At 34.8% G+C, this 17,115-nt stretch overlaps 1 long non-coding RNA gene across 6 annotated transcripts; it reads right to left on the reverse strand.

Moving 5' to 3' along the window:
• LOC149791947 (uncharacterized) lies at positions 1-11,344 on the reverse strand. 6 transcript variants are annotated; one of them, XR_016423446.1, is made up of 4 exons: positions 11,259-11,344; positions 6,643-6,802; positions 5,450-5,542; positions 1-2,308 (listed from the first exon to the last, which is right to left on the reverse strand). It is a non-coding gene; the product is annotated as an uncharacterized LOC149791947 (long non-coding RNA). The 6 variants fall into 6 exon arrangements; XR_016423449.1 differs by having other exon boundaries at positions 1-2,321; XR_016423447.1 differs by having other exon boundaries at positions 11,222-11,323.
• Between the last annotated feature and the right edge of the window lie 5,771 nt (positions 11,345-17,115).

Raw genomic sequence — 17,115 nt, forward strand, 5'->3', positions numbered from 1 at the left:
TGTTTTATTAATTTTGTTTATTTCACACAGAAACATTAAAGACCACAACATCTGAATACAAAATGAATTTGAAATCGTGCAATGAAAAAGACATTGCCATTTTTTCATTTCTTTCCTTAATACTTATTACAAGGCCTCTTAACATGTGAAACAAGTCTTTATTTAAATGCAAAAACTCAAGCACCAAAAATGCAACTTCTTAGTATATAAATTTTAATTATAGTTACAACGAAATTAATGGTGATTACAAATCTCAATATAACTTATACACTCGTCATAAGCTGTCCTGGTGTGTAAATTCTTGAAAAACATTTGGGACACAATGGGGGTCTATGGAGGTGGGAGACTGGTAAAAAGATTTTGAAAAGCAGGACATCTTTTATGTACAGTATCTTACCTATCTGAAAACATTATTAAAGTATATACTGAATAAAATGGTAGCAAATTATGAAGAATGCAGTACAACTTGTCATTCATTTAAATCACTGTTGTAGACCTAAAGGACAGACATGGTAGGCATTTGTAGGCTGGGAAAAAGCCTTTCAGTGTCCAGGGAAGCCAAATAATGGTGGCTGTGACAAAAAGCCAATTCTAAATATTTCTAATGGTAAAATTGGAGTACAGCTTCTGCATTTATTGGGCATACATTTTTTAAAGCTTAATTCCTCAATTATTCATTTGCAAACACTCAGTGTAACTTTCACTACATTACTGTGTAGAGATTTAAAGTCTATAAAGCAATTAAAAGCCAAATACTGTATACTTACTGAAAAGAAAATTTACACTTACAAGGAATGTACTTCAGTAATTTTCATCTGCACCACATATTTTGTTCGCAGAGGTACATTGTACCATTATTTAAAAAGTTCAGGTGAAACACTTAACATGTATACTGTACTCTTACATTAAAGAACTGTACAATTTGCAATTGCAAATGACTTGCAGTCACAATTAGAAAATCTCAATGACAATGTTTGGACTGAATACAGAAAATATATACATTTCAAAACATGTCAAACTAGGTAAGTAAATTATGAAACAACAGTGTACATGTTTTATACACAATGGATTTTTGTTACCAAAAGAACAATTTTTCTGGGAAATTCATCAGACTAAATTTTCACCACAAAACATTGGTCATTTGGATGTCGTTTTTCTAGAAAATTAATAAATGAAATTTATGGTATCCAAAAGTGGTTTACTATTGCAAAGGCAACATTCTATGATGCATGTACATATTGTTCACTTTGTTACTTGACAGGAGGAACACATGCACTACCCACCGGTTCATGCCCATAGGCAACTACTTTCTACCCAGATAGCCACCAAAATATTTTATGTGAATACTCTTTGGACAACAATTATTGCCCATGGTTTGATGCCAGTTCATGTTTCATATATTTATGAACATATATACATATTTAGTGCTTTAAGCCAATTACTGACACAAGTACAAGATATAAAGCATGCACACATGATAATCTAATTATTTAAATAGTGGAGCTGCCCCCACCAAGATTCATTCAATTTTAGCTTATTTACTACATGTTCCATATTTTTAAGCTTTGCTTTTAGGGCTGTTCCATTTGAACATACATAGTACCCAGGGGAGGCAGTTTAAAAAAAACATATATGTACATTGATTTCACAGATTTCATATTTAAATGATAAGAAAATTCTATACTGCATCAATGGGTGAGGATCTCACTTTGAAAGTGCCTTCCTGGGTCTCATGTATGATTTAATGGAATAGCAATTAATCTGGCTGCCTTCATTTAAGTTTAATCAGCAATCAGAAGTAATCTGTAATATGCTTTTTACATTTCTTTTATTTTTTTTACCAAGCTGAAATAATAAGCAACATCTTAACCATTACTCAGTAACACAATCATGTAAAATACAGTTGGAGCAGATGCCTTTGCTAAACAAGAAAGGTAAACAATAATGAAAAGTGGAGCTCTATTAATTGCTCTTGCAACAGAGCAAAATTTTTAACAACATTATAACATGAATAAACCAGTACTGCTTTTTATGATTAAAATGGAAACAGCAGAAAGTGTGGTCAGAAATGTACATCCCTTTCAGTATTACTGTATACTGAGTTAGCAATACAAATAACATGTTTACTAATAATTGGTGATTCTTGATAATTTGTGCTTTTGAAGACTGACGAATTTTGCTTGTGCTCTGACAGACGAGGCAGAAGTTGCATTCTCTGTGTAAATCTGCAATCTGTAGCAGGTACATGGATTTCAGTGGAGCATAACCTTGTTCCTCTCAATCATGAGAATGACATCCATCACTGGATCTAAAAGATAAACCTACAATATTTAATGAAAAATAATGCACTTAGCAGCCAGAAGGAATCATGAATCCATAAGCAACTTTCACTGTATTACTTGCAATATTTCCAAGACAGAAGAATACATTTTCAAAGAATCCGTGAACTTGAAAGTTTTAGCACATGTTTATCTGCTAGGGTCCATATTTGGAGGGTCTTTTATACGTAGGGGTAATTTTACAATTAATACTATGGACAACATAAGTATGTCACAAACAGTTTCACCTCCTACAAAGAAAAGGAGAGTTAAATACGATAGTGACACAGATCTCTAATTACCAATGAATAATCTAAAGCAAGATATTACTCTTCGTTACAGCTTGTACTAAGTATAACTACAGTAGAGCTGAGTAGCCAGTCTCGTTTCATTATTTACAATATAACTTTTCAAAATTGAAACTGATGAAAATGAAAGTTTCTTGTTATAAATATTAATTATTTATTGTCAATTTCATATAACATCCATATATTAAATGTGATAATACCTGATTACTATGTGACATTTTATGTTATTTTTCTTTGCTCATGCTAATAACCTGTGTAATTGGGATGCAATGGTCACACCACAGCCTTCATTAACATATCTGCATTAATGAGCCACATGTAAACATTTGCACATGAACTATATTACACTAGTGAAGAGTGGCCGAGTGGTCTAAAGCGCTCTCCATTACGGATCACTGCCATCTCACCTCTGTCTGCGTGGGTTTGAGTCTCGGATTCAGCCAACGTGGGAAAGCTTGCCAGTAGCTTCTCGTGGGTCGGTGGTTCTTTCTATGGGTTTTCCCTGGTTCTTCCTCCACCATTAATACTGGCCACCATGTATAGCCTATCGTGTGCTGAAAAATGGCGTTAAACCCTACAACAACAACAACACTAGTGAAGAGTTCCTTTTGTTTTAAAGGAAAATATTGGGTGAGATAAATAATATATGTTGGGGTTTGGACTCCCCAATGTAACCCCTTGACTGCGATTTACTTGTCTTGGTTAAAACCATAACATAGATTTTATATGTATTTTCCGGAAAGGAGGAATGGACAGGTGAAAATAATGAGAATGAAGTAAGAATTATTTTATTTAGCAAACAGAAAATGAATTTCTTTTTTTCTGAATTTCTATGAAGGAGTGAATCAATTTAAAAGATTTTTTCCATATCATTCCAGAATAGTTTTCCTTTTAAAAATATCATAATATATTTAAAAAAAGTTATGGCAATTAACATTTCAGATGAAATGTTACTATTAGGAATTGTTATGTTAATAGATTTAGGTGTGGATCTCATCAAGAAAAGGAAAAACATTTTTTTCTGCAGTATAATTGCGGCAACTTTTTTTCTTCACTTTTGGAAACATTCTGGTGAAATCTCTAACAGTTATAGAGCTTAGCGAACTGCATCAATGTTTGTTGAAAAATCAGTTTTATGCTGCCAAATAATAATATAAAGATCATGAAATAAATATATCACTCTTTAAATGACTAGCAAACAATTCATACAGTGACAATAGTGTTAATATTTGTACGTAAGAGCATGGAAGCATTATGGCAGTTTCACTTACATTTAGCTATGCAACTCAATCAACAGTTTGTTATTCATAAATACTTATATCTACCATATTTACCATATATGTTGAGACACCATAACTTAATTCTGAATGTACATTTTTGTGCACTGTATGTTCTGGGACACATTGTTTCTTTTCCAGTCTTAAGTTGTGGGCACGTTTTAAATCATTTGAAAATTACATGTTGGAAAATGCACTCCAACTTAAATTTTTATTTAAAAAATTATAAAACTGTACTTTTGTTTAATCCATTGCAGCATCATCTCAACAACCCTACCCTTCTCCTGCACATATATGATCCATTCCTTCAGTGCATGAATATCTTTTTAGTTTTGTCATACAGTGAAAATGTATTGTTGGACGCAACACATCTCCTTAAGCGGAAACTGCATGGACTAAAGTCATTTTATTTAAGATCTGCACCAGTCATGCTAATTCTCACACTTTCAACCACCATCTTATTGACAGTCCATCCAGGAATGAGATCAAACCACACTGGAATTTCATCCATGTTAATGATCATATTGTCTGCAAAATCATCTACTCTTCTGGGCTTCATGAATTCATCAAATGATTTTATTTTCTCCAAATCATCTAGGTGACCCTCGATCATTGATGTCCATGCATGAAGTACTATATTATGTCACTTTAAAAATTGTTTCATTATTTCAATTTATTTCCAAAATTCCTGTGAAAACTGGTCCAATAGAAGCAAAGTAGTTTCCTTATGTGGGCCGACTTTGTGTGTGTGTGTGTGTGAGTGTGTGTGTATGTATATATATATATATATATATATAAAATCAACACTTAAAAGAATCCAAAGTCGGCTTGCTTTGAAAAAAATAACCTTTATATTGATATCCTTTAAAATGCTGCGAAATGTAGATTGTTCATATGTTAGTTCAATTATCTGATTATATAATACAGAGAAAAAAGTATCTCATAAATATATACCTTGAAATGAAGCAACATTGAACACTGATAAACTGAACTAATTTTTTTCAGCAGCTTAAACTATAAAAATTGATGTTAAAAAAGTAAATTAAGTCAAAGTACTGTCAACAATGCTCATTACATTGCTATTGAGACAAATGATGCCTCTAACTTGCATAATCTAAATTCAGATCAAAACTTGCTTTAACTGCATTCAAATACATGAAATTGGAGTATTATCCATACAACTGAACCAGAATGATTGCAGTGAAAGTGTGTAGTATCCAGTGTACTCAAGAAACAAAAATCTTAACATCCAAATCAACATTCGTTGGGGGCCCTGAGTGGCCGAGTGGTCTAAAGCACTCTCCGTTACAGATCACTGCCATCTCACCTCTATATGCGTGGGTTCGAGTCTCTGATTCGGCCAATGAGGGTATGTGAGAAAGTTTGCCAGCAGCTTCTCGAGGGTCGGTGGTTCATTCCGGGGATTTTCTGGGTTCTTCCTCCACCATTAATACTGGCCACCATGTATAGCCTATCGTGTGCTGAAAAATGGCGTTAAACCCTACAACAACAACGTCAACAACATTCGTCATTCTGATTAACTTACCCAAAAAATCAAATGTAATCTGGTAACGCAGCATTTCCCTTTACCTTTGATGACGCAATCCTTCTGGAATTGCCCACTGCCTTTATTGGATCACTGAACAAATGAAAGAAAAAGAAACATTTTGCATTAGATGTCTGAACACCTTGTATACCACTGGTGGAAACAAAAAGGAATCAAAACATACCCATCTTACATAATTTATTTCACCAACATAAAGCAGAGGTCACATTTAATTGCATAAAGAGGTACCAAGTCTATTTGTAACTATCAGAAAATCTAGGTGATTAATAACATTGTCAGTACTCAGAATTTAGTCCCTACCTTTCTTAACGTATACCCCCCTCCTGCTGGCTCAACAGTGTAATCATATTGTTTGTTTATTGACTGGTGTGTGTGTGTGTGACTTGGATTTTTAACGTAGCTTTAACAATTTTTCAGTCATATCGCTACAATGTCTGCAGTGTGGCAGTTTAAAGTGATGTCTAGCACTGGTGCATCATGACACAGACATGTAGCATGATGTCCCATCCAGTCACATTATCCTGACACCAGGCATACCAGTCCTAACCGTAACCTCCTAATGTTGAGCGCCAAGCGAGGCAGCTGTTAGTACCATTTTTGCAAGTCTTTGGTATGACTCGGCTGGGGATCGAACACACAACCTCCCGCATCCGAGGCAGACGCTCTAACCACTAGGCCACCGGAACACCCAAGAAAGATTAAATTAATACTGTACATAATAATACGTGTGCAATAACTTATATTTATATGCGAACAATTCAAAGTGAAATATCTAAGACATAATGGAATTAATGTGTTTAATTTAGAAAAATTATTAATTGTTGCTGACAGAAGGTTAAACCATTTAGTGTATTGAAGTAATCACAAAAATATTGCAAATTTTTCATGTTAATGTTAAAAATAATACATAATTCAAAATGCCAATCCATAGCTTAAGGAACGGAAAAAGTACCATTTTTTTTATGACAAATTAAAATGTTCCCACTCTATTACAAAATAAATAATATTTCCCTTTCACACATTAATGTATAGCATATATGTTATGAGATGTGGCAGACAACTTTAGATAGCTTTTTATGTCTCATGCAGAATATGGGATAGTCAGTCACACCCATACTTCTAGTATGGATGCTTATACGAGTCATCTATGATATATCAAATGCAAAATATACCTTTGTAGCATCACATTTCTCAGCTTGTCCTTAGCCGCTGACTCATCTACACACCTTTATCAGAGGAATGGTCATGTGAACATCTTTTCGACTATCAGGTGACAAGGCCCATTTGTAAAAGTCCATATAATTACCAAAATCAGCCGAAATCTACACTAATCTGCAAACAAAGTTAACAAAAAAAAGAGAAAAAAGTTACAATGAAGAATTATATTTCAAGCACAAATGAACTATAATGACATTATGGTCAGCTGTTAAAACATTTCATCGATCCAACATCTTTAATCATGAACATTTACGCTGGCAATAATATTCTGATAATGATGTTAAGGGTTGTCCATAAAGCACGCATGCAAACAATTGGTGATTTTTTACCCCCTTTCCCATTACTCATTGCAAATCATACATTTTGTATCCACCCTTGTGTAAGTACATTGCTGAGTCACCACCCCCTTTCCAAGAATAGATGGGACAATTGAATTTTAAAATATGAAGTTATTAGTAGTCACTAAAAATAAGCAGCGGTTTAAATTAATACCATGTAAAACAAACTTTGAAAATGAAAGTAGGAAAGTATTAACATTAACTATAATAGTGATACAAAGGTTGAATTTTACAGAAATTGTAACCAATGCTTTTCTACAGCAAATGTAAATATTTATCTCTAATAATAGTTTTAAACAAGTGACAGCAGCTAATATTTAGTTGACCTTAACTTTAATAGTCAAATATCAGATAGTGACTAAAAATTTTATATCAACTTTGGAAAATTGGAATATTATCAGCCTTATCATCATTTGGAATGACTGGACCTCAAATTTTTATCATCAGCTTTGATATCATCAAAATCATGAACCATAACAGTTCTTTTCTCAGGTGACAATTTTTGTAAGGTGTGTGCGATCATGTGACATTTCATGATGGCTTAGGATGAGTAATTAATTTAAGACATGCTTCTGAATCTCACTTTTATAAAAGTAAAGGACAATAGGTGTCAAAAAGGCAATCAATGTGTCTATCCAAGTACAATACTGTCCCAGTTTGGCAAGGTATGGCTTCACAAATTCGCATGAGGCACCAGGCTCTGGAATGCATAATCTGTCAGATAAATAACTGGTCATGCCAGAAAATGAAGAGGAAAAAAAATGTCTTCTGCAAAGTGCACCATGTGCAATAAAACTACAACATATCACACTTCATAATTCTAAGCAGATATTGACTCTGCCTGACATGGCATACCAGCCACTTTGCATCTAACTCATCTGCTAGTTATGTTTCTGACTAGTCTTCATAAACATCACAGTTATCAAGGAATATTGACCCCTATCGCTGCAGAACATACTTAGCAGTTACCCTAAAAAAATAAAGTGACAGAACGAACTAATCATGTCACTATCACAAAATTTACCAGTACATACATTATATAATAAACAGGTGACCGCCCCAGTGGCCTAGTGGTTAGAGCATCCGCCTCAGATGTGGAAGGTCGTGGATTCAAACCACAACTGAGTCATACCAAAGACTTCAAAAAATGGTAATAACAGCTGCCTTGCAAGGTGCTCAGTATCAAGAGGTTATTGTTAGGACTGGTCGGCCTGGTGTCAGGATAATGTGACTGGGTCGAAGATGATGCTGCATGTCTGGGGAATGACAAACCAGTGCTAGACATCACTACAAGCTGCCACTGCAGACATTATAGTGATATGACTTAATATGTTTTAAAGCTATGTTAAAAATCAAAATCACATACTATAATATACATTTATATGGACAAGTTATTCGTAAAACTCGAACAGTACTGATTGTTATTGTCACCAAATATGGATATGCACTGACAAAGTTATCATTCAACTTAATGCATCTGTTGAACAGACTTCTGATGTTAATGATCAGCTGACTGTAAAATATCAATATGATTACCATCAAGGTTGTAAAATGTTTGTTTTAGGAGATTTTTGGATGGATTTTGGTATGTATGGTGGCGCTCACCAGATAATATGTACTTTTGAGAGAGTGACGTATGTAAGGTGAAGTAGTTCGCATTTAAAACATGCACAGTGGAGAGAATGTTGGCATATCTCTATGCTACATTAATGATATTTCTTTTGGATATTGTACTTTTGGAAATTTTACATGATTTAAACACACTGCTAACTAAAATGACTGCTCCCTTGTGTTAAAAAATCAGCCTGAATAAGTCTAAAGTGCACTATACATAGCAGCTATTAAAATAGGGAAAATGAATTTTGCCAGATAAGACAATACCAGCTTCTGAAAGTGCAATGAATGAATTACCAAATATATAAAATGTAAAAAATGTTATCGGCTCTTTTTTATACAATTGACCTCTGAAGTTCAGGAAGTGAAAATGACCAAGTAGAGCTAGCACTTTTTTGAAAGGTGCACATTTGAAGTAAGGCCAAGCTGTATACTCTATAACCCATAGTACACCCATCAATCATACACCAAAATAAAGGGAATTAAAGGTTCTTTGCATTATACCTAAGATATACAAGGTCTTTTTTAAATAGCCAGTATAACCAGTGAGGAAAGTCGGGGAAATTATTTTTCTTTAAATCCTAACCCTATGCAAAATGCGAAACTGTATAGCGCCACCTATAGGATATGGGAAGATATGGACCAGTATATAGACCCAGTAAAGTCTTTACAACTACTAAGGTAACATACATTTGAGTGATGAAGCTGTATAATGTATATTTATCATTTAAGCAGACCAAAAATGGTCTTAAAACTTGTGTAGTTATGTCACAAAATTTATGAGACTCAGTCAATTCAGATTTTGATTTAAACTGATTCAAAATTCAAATTATTTCTTTCCTTTTGTTTTGATTTTTTGTTATCTACTATACATGAGTGCTTTGATATTTCAGGTCATAAAGTCTGCAATCAGCAAATAAGTTAATAAAAACAATGACCCTCAAGATATAATTTAAGACTGTTGTTGTCTGTATTAAAATGAATTTATTTTCCACTATAAATCAGATGGCTGTGGGAAACAAACAATAAACAGACGTTATGTACAGTCCTAGTTGTGAAAGGGGAGTTACTCTGATATTGCAGTAAGACCAGCAACAAAACAATAATCTGATAATGGCATATACTTGTATTAATGTTGGAAATTTAATGTATCATTGTGCTGCACAAAGTGTAATCAACTTGAAAAATGGATGCTACTTCTATGGCACTCATTATGCCACCTGTGCCCTACAGCAACAGAAACTTATAAGAATTAAAGAAATGCATTTGTAAATAACCACCCACGATGACTGGAGTTGCTCTGTGATTGTTGCTGAGAATGAACAATCAATATCAGGATGAAAGTACATATCAACCTAAGACTGTTTGAACAACAACTGGTGTTCCAATGAAAAGTAATAAATCGTGTACAATGCAGCTTTCAAGTCAACGCCTGTTAAATGCGAAAGCCACCAAAAAACGACATTAACATGCTTCACATTTTGATTCTTATTTGTTACCATAGATTCGATTTCCTAGTCCTTGACCACCACAATAATCATATGATCTAACTCTTGTATAACATTATCAGACAACAAACTGGCTAAACATTTTGTTAAAGTGATAGAAATTTTAAGAAGATATTGATTCTATCTGAGAACATAGGTTAAGGATATTATTTTGAAACAGTAGTATTCATGGGTTTACTTATCAAATAGTGTACGCATCAGCAATCCTGACATTTTCCCAAAATAAACTGGTGATTTAGAACTAGTAACCTATGGTCATGTGGTATATAATTACACAATACGTGGTGCAATAGATAAAATAAATACCGAAAAGTTCAAATATCGAGATACCACAGAACCAGTATCGTCGGAAGCTAGGCCACATCATATTGGTTTTTCCACAGGGGCTCGTATCGTTACTTACAACTGACCTGTCATACATGTACTATTTATGTTGTCCAAATATCAAAAATGGGGAGGCAAAGGTCAGAGTAAACTCGGACTAATGTACTATATAATAACTACAATACAGCACATGCATGACAGGTCCATTGTAAACAACGATACGAGCCCCTGTGGGTTTTTCAATGATTTTTTTTTACCAGTCCTTGAAAATTAATAACGGTAATAAACTTAGAAGTGTTTTATTTGGAAAGAAATGTAATTGCCAGTACCCAAATAAAATGTAACTTATTTCTTAGTAACGCTGTCAGTATACATACTACTACGAGTCCTGCCGTGCAGATAAAATAATGCGATCTTATTATTAAACCACGAAAACTGATAACGGTCATAAATGGGTATGAGGCGTACAGTTTCGTTTAATTTCAGTTCTAATTTAAAAACGTGTCTATTGAAAAATATAAACGTACAAAGAATTCATAAATACGGTTATAATAATAATAATAATAATCATAAATAATAATAATAATAATAATAATAAAACTAAAACTACTAGCGAAATAACCTTGCAATTCAACCAATCCACGAAAATTGATAACGCCACCAATGGCGGTTTAATTTCAAATAGTACTTAAAAAATTGTAATAGTAAACAAAATAAAATGCAATTACCAGCTCTGAAATGAAACGTACCATGAATTATTAGTAACGGTTAAAGTATATACACTACCGGTCTGATAAAATAATACTAAATTTCTAGCAGCACAAGTCTCAACGTCAATGTTATTTTCTAAAAACCACAATGTCCAATGAAAACCATCGTTTCAACAAAGTCATTTGCATATTTGCATAAATGAATATTTAATGACTGGTAGGATTTCTCCATTATCCCAAGTGTAGGTCTTTAAGTTTGTTCTTGCAGTCGAAATAAGTGAGTTTTGAGAGCACTCTTGAATGTGATCACTGTGTCTTTGTGTCTAAGTTCAATGGGCAATTCATTCCACATTTAATTAATCCAATCCTAACTAATCTCATATGTTTTAATTAATTAATTAATTAATTAATTAATTAATTAATAATAATAATAATAATAATAACATAATTTCATTAAAAAATATATAATTTATACTACAAATACATTAAGGGTATTTAATCATAACAAGTGATTTTAATTATTCCTTTCCTAATTGATCCTACTTGTCCTGTAATCAAAAGCAGACAAATTCAATTAAAGTGGATTAAAAAGAGGAATAATTGTTTCATGTTTAAAGCATGATAATCTGATTTATAAACAAGTGATAATAAAGATTATACAAATGTCTTCACTCACCTTAATTAGACATGTTACATGTTTGCACCTTATGAAGTTCCCATGTTGTTTCTTCATGCAACCTTTCAATTACAGTAACCTCATCATGTACAAAATGATAAATATTGTTTTAGGACTTGTTAATGAGTAATGAAGTGTTAATACTTACTCTTTTGTTATCATTGAATGTTATCTTGTGAAACAAATCAAAACCAGTAAGTAAACTTATTTTATTTCAGTCTACAATTTAAAATTATTAAAATTGTGCATGTTTAAATGAATGTAAATATTTAATTTCATGTTCATTGTAAATAATTTTAAATTTGATTTTTGAATATAGCTTATTTAAAGTCAGCATTCTTGATATATGTCAGCATATTAATTATTAATGTCATTTAATTATTTTAGTTTACTAATTAAATTTAAAGAAAGAAAGTGATATCATGATACATACTGATACTGATGTAAGGTTACAAGAAAAAAGTAATGTTAAGTGGTAATTCAATATATGCTTCTTGTTGTATCATGTTTGGATAGTTGTAAATAATTTTTTACCCATTGTTACAAATGCATTCTTCTTCTTATTCTTCCGTTTCCTTAGTACGTTCGCCGGTGCATTATGCATATTAGTTACCTCAAAAGAAGCTTCTTATCTATGCAGCTTACTAAGCTAGAATGATCGGTCCCTCAGCCAATACGAGAACTCGCGAGACAAATCTAGGTAAGGCTGATCGTTCGAGGCTGATCGCCAGAAATGAGTTGCTATTATAGCTCGAGGTATCATAATAACTAAGCTCTCTTTCCACTCTAGTCTAACTTCCAAACAAGAGAGATTAACCAGTGCAAGCTACTATACTCTACATCCCCGTTTGTTTGTACCCCCCTACCGATTAGCAGCAGAGAGAGTGAATCCCACAAAGTATTTCGCTTAACAGAGCCTTCTATCGAGGACATTTTAGATAGAGATATTATTTTTCACAAAATAAACCCTTCTAGTCAGAAAAACATGACAAAATAGGCTTTCTCCGCTGACTTGAAGTGTTATCTCATGAAAATATCTACCTATACAACTATTTATGTTAGCACAGGGGTATCTCGCGAAAACACTCGGTGGCGTCGTCACTCTCTCTCTGCTGCTGAAACACTAGTGTTTCTGTGAAAGTCCCTGGCAGAGTTTGCTTGTCGTCGCCGTTTCTGCTGCTGTGAATTAAAAATTTAAGTTAACAATAATGGCCAACATTGGAGAAGCACATTCCGCAAGACTAGCTCGAGAGCGACTAGAAGCAATAAAATTTTTTTTTCCTGTACGAGATAGTGTAAGACAAAAATTACAAGCGCAGCAGCAAGCACAAGTTGAATTTGCAACAGGTGCAGAAGAATTATTTAAACCCGTTACAACAGCTACTGAAAAAGCTGCAGAGATCACAGAAAGAGCTTTACTGGTAGATGAAAAGGGTATTCTTCCAGTGTTAAAACAAACCGCCGGGCAGACTGAAAAAATTGCTAGAAGAACCAAACAAACAAAAAAGATTTTACAAAAACTTCCAACTGATATAGTTGCAGCTCAACCTCCGCCCGTCGGCGAAGAAATACTTGAAGGTATTGGACAAATTCGTACTGAACTCGCGTCTAAACCAATAAAGGAAAATATTGGACTGATTGCAAAATTTACGGAGGGTTTTGCTGAAGATATTAAAAATACTACAAGAGAAGAATTGCCCAGAAAAATATTAATTGGTATGTTTAATAAATCTAGTATCTTAAAACCCGGTTTTGAAAAAATAAACGATGATAATTTTATTAAATGGATATATCGTATAAGCCAGAGACGATGATTTAGAATACAGAGGTCTCCTTGGTGAAGTAAGAAGAGTTTATGGTGAATATGTAAAAGAACTAGAACCTCCCCAGCAGAAACCTTCTACCCCTTTGCAACAACCACGACGGAGGATAATAGACACTGACCTAGTCCCGTTAGGTGAATATGAGGTTGCATCTGAACAAAGTCCACGTCGTCAAAAATCCGAGCCAGCTAGGTCGCCGATAATTGGTTTAACAACATCTTCTGAAAGTTTACCGCAAGATATTTTAACCCCAAGAATTGTAAGACAACAACCAAAAACTGGAACGGGTCTAGCTGTTTGTCCTGATAATATCATCAATGACGTATCACGGTTAGAAGTTCTCATCGGAGGAAGGCGTGCCGGAAATAACTCACCAGAAATAATTAATGAAGCAGCTGATATCTGTCAGCGATTATTTCGCGGCGGTATCATGGATACTCACATGTATCGAGAACTTATTGATGAGCTCACGGACGGTGACTACTACAGCGACTAGTTAAATAAATAACTAATTAAATAAAATGATCGTACACAATTCTCATCGTAGACCAGTCATGGTCAGGGTGGTAAATTCACGAGTACCCGTATACAGGATGACTTATGGAAACGGATTAGGCGATGTTGTTCGGGGTTTATTTGCGAGGATGGCACCTAAAGCAATACCGATCGCAAAACAATTATCAATGAAAGTCATTGATGTTATTAAAGATAAAGCTACTGGCGCTGTTGGTAGCGCTGCCAGTAAAGCATTCTTGGCAATCAAGGACAGATTAGCACGATTAATACGCAGAACCCAAGGGGTCCACCTCCGGTAAAATTACCAGCCACCGCAGATATGCCTGCAAATGTTAGTAAAGTAATAAATGAAGCCGCAAATCAAAAACTAACAGCCTTGATAAATCAAGGGGCTGAACAAATAAACACAAGTTTGGTGGCGGGAAGTGGTCTTCGTTTTAGACGATAACTTTTATAATAAAATGTTTAAACGGGAATCCGACCCAGCATTCGACATAGACGAACCAGTCCTTAAAAATGAATCAGTGCGTGATTATCAGTATTATTCTTATGACGCACGAGAACCAAATAAACGAGGACGAATTGAACTTCAGGTTCAAGATACAAGTAGATATTTCCTGCCCGCTGCAGCATTTATTGAAGTAGAAGGAGAAATGATAAAAACCGATGACACAGAATACGGACCCAATGTTAAAATCGGTTTTGTCAATAACGGAATTATGGCCTTGTTTGATAGTGCTATCTACATGATTGATGGAAAAAATATTGAATCGATTCAGAAGGATGTCGATGCTGCTACAACAATAATTGGTCTAGCAAGATATTCTGATGATTATACAAGATCATCTGGTCCATCAATGATGTTTGCCAAGGACGCTTCTAATTATCCTAACAGTGATCAGTTCATTATTAGACGACCAACAAACCGTGCTGCTCCTAATCCTGCTGATATTGACGTGGAAGACATGATTATTAGCGCTAATGCAGAATTTAATTTAGGCTTCGCTGCACGTAGACAAATGTTGAAAGGTAATCGTAGAAATTTTTCATGTGCCATTCCGCTGTCGCACATCTTTGGATTTTGCAGAGATGTCAGAAAGGTAATTTTTGGAGCAAAACATACGGTCGTGCTTGTTAGAAAAGCCAACGACAATGATGCTATATGGCGACCTCTAGGTGACGCTGGTAAGGTAAACATAACAAAACTATCACTGTGGATGCCGGTAAATGACTCCTGCAATTACTGAAGAACAGCGACTGCTTTCTTTTATGAATCAAGGTGGCAAAGTGTTGTTATCGTGGCTTACAACAACCACAGATAGTGCTCAAAATGCCAATAATGGTTTATTCACATGGCATATAGCATCACAGCAAGGGGTTGCCGCGCCGCGACATATTTTTATTGCTCTTCAGGATGTTGCACGAGTGGGTAATGAAACACGTTCGCATATGATATTTGATCAACTTGGTATCACTGACGTTTCTCTGAAAATAAACGGGCATCAAGAACCGTCTGAGAACATACTGTTAGATTTTGGTAATAATCATGTTGCACGTGCATATCAACGATTGACGAAATATCTAGCGCGTGATCTAAATATCGATACTGGTTTGCAAATATCACAATTGGATTTTATATCTCATTATCCAATCTATTACTTCTCGTTAGAGCATCTTGATTTAACCAGACAGTCTGTCGTTGATATACACTTTCGGGCTACCGTGAATAGAGACGTAGGAGCTATAGCTATTTACAGAGCAATCGCGGTCATACTTTCCGACAAAGCAATGTTGCTTGAAGGTGCTGGCTGCCGAATGATATTCGCTGATGTACCAGTACAAAACATGTAAACAATTAGATCAATCTCATATTGAAAAAAATGTCATACAGTCACGTTAATGTCACTCTGACTCCTGGTCAGGCTAAGAAATTACAATCGAAAAACGCGAGCACATGTGGTACAACGATAACACTAAAAAATGATCAGATTACTGGCGGTCCAAACAAGTTATCGTTGACCAAAACCCAACTAAAACATTTCAGTAAAGCAAAACAATCAGCAACTGGAGTTCGACTTGATTTCTCTCCAGCCGCGGTCAAAGATATGGTTAAAACCGTCGGTATATTTCCACTTCTCGCAGCAATATCAGCGTTGATAGCTGCTGATGCCCCTGCAGTCGCTAAAGCCGCTGCTTTAGGAGCTGTTTGAACCGCTGCTGGAATGGCACTAAAGAAAGCCACAGGAAAAGGATACCAAAAAAAAGGGACGAGGGCTAAGACTTCCAGGAACTCCGTCATCATGGTACCCAAAACGGTTCTAAGTGTTTTCACACCGATGTCAAATTTTGATTTGCTTGATGCTGTTAAACAATTAAATATAAAAAATTTCAGAGGCGTCTTTATGCGAGATCAGTTGCCACAACAACCGAATAATCCAGAAACCGGAATTATTAATCTTGATAACAGCGATGGTCCAGGAACTCACTGGGTTGCTTACGCGATCGATCCACGTGGAATTATCTATTTTGATTCATATGGGTTAGCACCGCCAGTTGAATTTCTCCGATATACAAAAAACATCCCCCTGTCAAAGTCAGGGTCAAAGACAAAGGTTTGGTACTCAACGTTACCAACACAAACACTGACCGATCCTCCGATATGTGGCCGTGAAGTATTAAATGTTCTTGATGCGATCTCGAAATCAAAGATTTCTCCTCACAAAATCGTGCACGAGTATACTATGGGTCGATTTAAACAGTTTCCTATCTAATAATGGTTGATATTTACGGAAGATCTCTTCTCGAAACAAAAGCAAAAAAACGCGCCGATGTGGATTTATCAAAATATGCGACCGAAGATGAAATTGATAATCTTTTAAGTCTGACCGGGATAGACCCAGATGAGGTTGTTATTTTTC

Source organism: Sinohyriopsis cumingii, chromosome 9 (assembly GCF_028554795.1).
Source record: "Sinohyriopsis cumingii isolate HCF-2022 chromosome 9, ASM2855479v2, whole genome shotgun sequence".
NCBI classification, from domain to species: Eukaryota; Metazoa; Mollusca; class Bivalvia; order Unionida; family Unionidae; genus Sinohyriopsis; species Sinohyriopsis cumingii.